This window comes from Corvus kubaryi, unplaced genomic scaffold (assembly GCF_017639235.1).
Source record: "Corvus kubaryi isolate FWS band 111438036 unplaced genomic scaffold, C.kubaryi_AGA036_p1.0 68, whole genome shotgun sequence".
NCBI classification, from domain to species: Eukaryota; Metazoa; Chordata; class Aves; order Passeriformes; family Corvidae; genus Corvus; species Corvus kubaryi.
The window spans coordinates 2,078,676-2,086,343 of NW_024582056.1; the positions used below are offsets into that span (position 1 = coordinate 2,078,676).

The 7,668-nt window shown below is 38.4% G+C and overlaps 1 long non-coding RNA gene across 1 annotated transcript in view; it reads left to right on the forward strand.

The window, feature by feature from the left end:
* The window catches only part of LOC121674520, a 13,848-nt gene extending 9,842 nt beyond the window's left edge, over window positions 1-4,006 (forward strand). Inside the window, exon 3 of the long non-coding RNA XR_006019660.1 lies at window positions 3,828-4,006. This is a non-coding gene — a long non-coding RNA (uncharacterized LOC121674520). The remainder of the gene's footprint in view (window positions 1-3,827) is intronic.
* Window positions 4,007-7,668: the final 3,662 nt, after the last annotated feature.

Here is a 7,668-nt window from a genome sequence, read left to right on the forward strand (position 1 = left end):
TTTAAGGGCTTGTTTTACTTCTCATTATCCTGCTCTGATTTTGTTAGCAAATAATTTACTTTGCCTCTCTGCAGTGAGCCTGATTTGCCCCTGATGGTATTTAGTGAGCAATCTCCCAGTGCTTAACTCATGAACCCTTCATTATATTTTCTCGCCTCTGTCCAGCTGCAGAGGGAGGTGAGCAAGTGGCTTTTGTGGGTGCCTGGCACCCAGCCAGCCTCAAACCACGACAGGAGCAAAAGCTTCACACAGAACCGAAGAAAAACAATTAATTCACTATTTCAAATCAGCAGGCAGGTGTTCAGCCATCCCTAGCAAAATGCGAGTCCACCACTCCTGATGGTGATTGGGAAAGACAAATGCCAAAACTCTGAATGCTACTTCCTTATTCCCCTTGCTTGCTCCTTCTTTCCCCAGGTTTCATTTTTGTTTTTTTTTTTTTATCATATGATGTGAGATATCCCTTTGTCCCTTTGGGATCAGCAGTCCTAGATGCATTCTCACCCTACTCCTTGCTCACCCCTAGCCTCCTTTCTGGTGGGGTGGTATAAGGAGCAGAAAAGGCCTTGACTCTGTGCAAACACTGCTCAGCAATGATTACAACATCCCATTGTTATCAACACTGTTTTGGTCACAAATCCAAAACAGAATCTTATCAGCTTCTGTGAAGAAAATTAACTCTATACCAGACAAAATGTGTGTATGGGCAATATGGACTATTCTCACATTTACCTGCTTTACATCCCACTGACTTAACTGAGACAGTTTCTACAAACATACCAGAGAATAACCTGTGAGGAGTATGACTGGAATCATTGTAAGACACTCAGCACATTAATAATGATATCCTGAACTGTGGCATGAGTAAGCTGTGTGCTCCATGTGCCTCTGTTTCTAGGTTTGATGTCAGGATGATAACAAATATAACCTCGAGATCATTTGCAGGGTGAAAGTACAGACATTCTCAGTAATGACATGTTTTCACTAGCTGTGGTCAGTAAATATTGAAGACACGTGATTTCAAGATATGTGGCAAATTAATTGAACAATCTGTTCTGCAACTCTTTATGGAAGCAAAGCACTCCTACTCACTTATTCATCTCTATCTCAAAGCACTTAGGGCTGTAAAAACTGTCAATAGTGTTTCTTTCTTCCTTTCAAAAAATTAAATCTTTAATTAGCAGAAAAAGTGAACCATATACTGTGGTTTGCATTAGTCTTCAATATTAATAAGTCATTTAACAGTCATAAATAAAATATGTAAACAAAAGCTTTTAGATGAAAGAAACTATTGAAACCATTGCACTTTAAAAACATGACATTTCCCTAACTTTTAGCCTTGACAGACTTTCAAGGAACTTTCCTTTTTTTTACCAGCATGAAACATTATTGCCAGGGCCACTTAGGTTTATTTAAATTTCAGTGACCAAGATTTGATGGTCAGGGCCTCATCTGCCTTTAAAAAAACTCAATTGCACCACAGCTGATATTTCACTGTATTTACTGGTCCTGGAGAAAGAAAGATCCTTTTCAGATATATTATTCTTTATCTTTATGGACTCATATAGAGAAAACAAGTTTAAACTGAAATTTAACAGAGTTTTGTATATTTTCAAGAGAAGAAAATAAAATGTTTACTACACAGTACACTATAGATTGCATTGTTCTTAATTTGGGGCTAAAGCATTCAGCAGATTGTATAAACTACAGTATCCTTGAATGGAAAGTTGCTGACTCCTGAGTGTCACTCTGGAAGCTGAGCTATAAGTCAGGAGGGGTATTGAGAAGAGAGCGTCTTGGACTTGTTTCTTTGCTCTCAGGAAAGTGCACATCTAAGGACAGCTCTCAAAGATGACATGCTTTGTTATGTTACATTATGTAATAACTTTTAGCACCTGTTAGGAACAGAGATGTACTAGTTTGAAAACAAACCAGTGGGAGGCACTAAGTCAGAATAACAATTTAATGGAAATTAAAGAAAAAGGGGAAAAAAAGGTAGAAGAAAACACTGTCAAACTGACAGAGTCAAGGTACAACCTGACACCCTGTTAGGCAGGGTGGTGGTAGCAGTCTGGTGGAATGGTGGCTGCAGTCCTCTGAAGCAGTGATCCTGTAGTAAAACAGTCTGCTCTTCCTCAGGAAGTCCAATGGTGGCTGTGTAGCTCCTGTCCTCTGGAAATCCAGTGGGAAGCCCGTCTCTCTGGTGTTCAGCCTCAGATTATATCCACGATGGGATGCTTGGTTCCTCCCTCTGGGCGGAGCATCTCACAATGTGAGATGACACGAGTCATGAGGCCAAGTGTTGATTAGGCTCATTAACAGGAGATAGTCCGGAGGGAGTTATCTCTGAGTCAGGCGGCAGGACAATGGTGGGCAATTAACAGAAAGATAGTCTGGGGGGAGGAGGCAAGGAAACACTGCCCCACCTGGTTTCAACGGCTCCTGAGGATGGTAATAGAATAATACACTGCAACCCAGGACAAGAGATAACTTCAGTTTCTGTCTCTGTCTAGCCAGGTAGAAAAAAATAGATTAAAGTCAAGTGATTGAAATATTACTCACCTCTGTGCCTAGTCAAAAGATTAAATAGATAGCAAATGTTTATATATTTCACCACATATGGAGAATGAAATCAAATAAAATCTGTTTGCTTTTCTGTCTTCTTTCACTGTCATCATTATGGCATGAATGTCAAATGTTATGTCAATGTGCCTCACTTCAGTAAACACAGTCTCCAGTGGCTAAAATTTTAATACTATGTGCAGGTGTCAGTATTTTACAGGTGACTGCTGCTGTATCATCATCATCATTGAAGTCAATCAATTGTTTTCCCACTCTGATAATTCAGTTCTTAATGAGTTCATGGCCAGCAAAAACAAATGTTTGAGATGGAGCATGAGATAGAAAATGACACTTATAACTGTTGAGCCTTCCCATTACATCTCATGTCTGAGACTTTAAATTAGTAAAATTAATGCTGAGTGCAGTTTGAACAGAAGTGGAACAGTTCATTATGATACTCACTATGGGATGAATTTTGAAAGCATGCCAAATCTATTCCAGCTTGAGCAAGCAGTGAGCAAAATGATACATCATTTACACTGCCCACAAAATCCCAGGAAAATAGCAGTTTTCAACTGCCTTCAAATGGTTTGCATCAAGCCAAGAATGCAACAAAGACAATATAGATAGTGTTTTATTTTTCTTTTACTAGAGCTGAAGGACTTGCATAACTTATTATGTGAATTAAAACCAAATAATAAATTAAATTGTCTCAGCAAATACTTCATTATGCAGAAAACAATAGAAATTCTTGCACCATTTATTACTATTTGAGCATATGTATGTCCTACTAACATGCTTAGAAAAGCTGCAGAGCTTTTTTTTTAATTTGCCCATATGGTACTACAATTTCGGAACTAACAGGTATAGTACAGAAGAAAAAAAAACCAAAAACTCTGTGCCTTTGGTGTTTGAGCTCTTGAAATAAACATAGAGTTGTAAAAGCTATTCAGTAGTGCTTTTTGTGGTAAGATAATAGTCTAAATAGCTGTTTTGAGGAAAAAAGAAAGGAAAAGAAAGAAAATATTTCTCATTTGTGGACACTGAAAATGGAAGGTACCAGCTGTATCAGCTGAAAGTTCACAAGTCCATGGGACCTGATGGGTTTCATCACAGAGTTCTGAAGGAGCTAGCAAATGTCCTGGCAGGACACCTGTCGATCAGCCCCAAAGGTCTTGGGAGTCTGGGGAGATCCCTGCTGACTGGAAGCTGGCCATTGTTATTCCAGTCTACAAAAAGGGTACCCTTCTCTGGACATGCTCCAGCATCTCAGTGTCCTTCTTAAATTGGGGACCCAGAACTGGACACAGTACTCAAGGTGAGGCCTCACCTGTGCTGAGTACAGGGGAAGAATCACATCCCTAGTCCTGCTGGCCACGCTATTCCTGATACAGGCTAGGCAGCCACTGCTTTCTTGGCCACGTGGGCACACAGTTGGCTCATGTTCAGCCTGCTGTAAATCAGCACCCCCAGGTCCCTTTCTGCCTGGCCACTTTCCAGCCATTCCATCCCCAGCCTGTAGTGCTTCATGGAATTGGTGTGGCCAAAGTGTAGGACATGGCACCTGGGCTTGTTTATCCTCATATTGTTGCCCTTGGCCCATCTATCCAGTCTGTCCACGTCCCTCTGCAGAGCCTTCCTACCCTCCAGCAGACTGACACTCACACACAACTTGGTGCCATCTGCAAGTTGACAAATGGTAGGCAGGAGGCTTGCAGAGTGATCTAGATAGATTGAAACATTGGGCTATGATTAATGGATGAAATGTAACAATTCTAAATGCCAGATTCTGCACCTAGGATGAAGTAAGGCTGGGGACAAGTATAAATGAGGAGAACTGTGGCTGGAGAGCAGCCTGTAGAAAGGGACCTGGGGGTGCTGGTCAGCAGAAGCTCAGTTTGAGTCAGCAGTGTGTGCCCTGCTGGTCCAGAGGGCAAACAGCATGTGCCCTGTCAGTCCTGGAGTGTCAGTCCATTGAACACAGCACAACCAGCCAGGCAAAAGACGTGATGACCCCTCTGTATTCAGAGTTGGTGTGGCCCCACCCTGAGTACTGTGTGCCGTTCTGCGCCCCCCAGTTTAAAAAGGGTGTGTAGGTCCTTGAATACTTCCAGAGGAGGGTAAAATTTCTGGTGAAAGGCCTGGAATGAATGTCTTATGAGGACCTGTGGGGGATATGCTGAGCTCCTCTCCCTGATATCCAGCGATTGGGCATATGGAATGGTCACTCAAAACTGTCCCAGGAGAGGTTTAGACTGAACATTAAGAACCATTTTTTTTCCAAGAGGGTGGTTGAACACTGGAACAGGCTTCCTGGAGAAATGACCAATGCCCTTAACAACATCCATTAATTTTTGGTCAGGCAGTTGGGCTAGTTGACTATAGAAGAACCCTTCCAACCAAAATATTCTATTCTATTCTATTCTATTCTATTCTATTCTATTCTAGGCTAGGCTACGCTAGGCTATGCTAGGCTATGCTTCCTATTCCATGAGTGAGGCGAGGACCAGCTTTGTGTTTGATTATTACCTGACACAGTAGGGCTTCATTCATGGCACTAACAAAAATGAATAAATCACGGTTCTATGCCTTCACCTCTACATGAAGATAAAGGAAATTCAAGTCTAATCTCTGTCTGTTTCAATGTAGTATTTCATAACCTTCAAAAATTCCTTTCAAGTCTTTGCATTTTTTATAAAATAATATACATAATGAGTCATTCCAATTGCTGTCTTACAGTGATGTTATAAAGGTTCATTCGTTAAAGCTTTAAAATACCCCATCCATTCTATATACACACACACACACACGTAATATCTATAATTTATACAGAAGAATATGAGTGACACAGGGTCATAATATAGCTTGATGAAGACTATGGCAAAAGTGAAAGTTAAATCTTATATTCCTATTCTGAGAAACAATTTTATGGCCATTAAAAACATTTTAACTTTAATGAGACAGTGAATAAGTTTTTAATACTTCGAAAGTACTTTAATGTACTTCTGAGATCGAAAAAAATTTTTAAGTGAATCCCAGGCAAAACTTAAAAAGTAATCTTGACTGAAATATTAGGCTTAAAATTATTAAAAATAAAATGCTCTGCCTGAAAATTACAAACGATGCTGTTGTGTGTTTTATTTCTGTGGATAACGGCCTTACAATACTGAGTACTTTATTTTATGTATGATATACTGGGCTAATTAATTAAGTGGGACATATTTGAAAAAGATCCATAGTAACTGAATAATATATGCTTGTGATAGACAGATGCAGAGGTCATAGTAGAGTATAAAATTTTCATTGAGATTCATTTTGAGAAAATTATATTCCTTTTAAATTAGATAGTCACAACCGAGTTCCATCTTTTTCGAAATGTGTGAACTAAACACTCTACCACAGAACAATTCTATGTACTCTCTTAGGAAGTTTTTGTCAGAATATGTTTCTGGAATTCTTTTAAATCTGTTTAAGACATTTCTATTTAGACTCTTATACACACATCCTTTCAATTGGATAGCTTTACTATAATGAATCCAAGCTGACAGGTCTTGGAGACATGGTAAATAATTAAATATCGAAATCTCAGAAAGAACTAAAAAAACCTCTGCTGACATTAAAATATGCATACTAGAATGTTCTGTCCCTTTCTCCCAATTTCCATTTACTTGTATCAGTTTTGAGACACCAGACAATATATAAAATGCTCAAAATGCTCTTTTTTTGAAGGTTCAGTGTTCAACACTGACCATGCTACACTGCAGGGATTGTGTCTAAAAAAAAAAAAAAACCCAAAAAAACCAGAAAAGATTAGATTTTTGTGGCTGCTGTCTCTAAAAATACAGATTATTAGTGAAATTTGCACACTGGAAAATGTGTTTGAGTAGCTTAAGAAAGAAGCCTTTCAGTTAGTGGAATGGAAAACAGATGCTCAAACAGGAGAGAAGTTTACATCATTGCATGATCCCATTAGGAAGATAAATGAGGAACACTCTAAGTTGCTTTATACTCTATGAAATGTCTTCTTTTTCCTTCTGCTTTTCAAAGGATTTCAAATATGATACTAAATGCTTGGAGTCTTCCAGAGAAGCAATATTATGGAAGATATGAAGTTAGTTTTCCCCGCTGGTTCTGAGTTATGTAAGTAGAAAAGGCTTGACAAAATGCTTTATAGTACATTTCAAACATGGATGCTGTACATAGGAATAAATAGGATGTGCTTTTAGGTTTTAAATCCCTGATCATTTTTAGATGTCACACAATCTAAGATTTAAGGAACTGATAAAGAGGGAAAAATTCTTCTAGGAACTTAAAATACTGAAACTTTATTGAAATTAGATACATTCATGACTTAATTCAGTGTGTGCTTTAGTGCTGGTGTGTAACAATGGATCAGTTACGTAGATTTATATTTATTGTCTTCTTTTGTCATGTCTGGTTTTGTTCATGCAAGTGTATTGTAAAGTTGCAAAAGAAAATGTAAAAGGGACAAATATCAGGAGACAGAAAATTGACTAATTCACTTAGATATTAAAATGAATAGCTATCAAGAGGATTTCTAGGCACCAGAGTGAGTACAAAGTGAGTGACAGATTTTTTTATGCGCTAAAATTCAACTGCATGCCTTTCATATCATTGCATTTTAGCCAAATACACATTAGGAAGCATAGTCACTTGGCTGAAAATGGAATATGTTTATTTGATAACTTAAAAGGCATATGGATCCCAGAAGCCTTTCACTTTATGTAATAGCCTGAATCTTATGATATTTAATCTCTAGCATAAGTCAGAGGCCAACATCTGATCACTTCAGTATCTACAAATACAAGTACAATTTGCACACCTATTGAGATTTGGGACTCTGAATCTGTTTTCTACTAGAGGCTATAGATGTTAAGAAAATACTCTCAATTATGAACTAAATTTTGTTTCTGTAATGTCATAGAATGAATATGGTTTATGGGGAGTTCTGGAGATTTTCTTGTTCAATAGTACCTGCTTACTCTCTTCACTACAGCAAGTTGACCAGCATTGTCAGTTGGGTTTTGAATATTCCCAAGTACCGGCACTCCGTGACACTTCTACATATCTTGTTCCAGTGTTTAA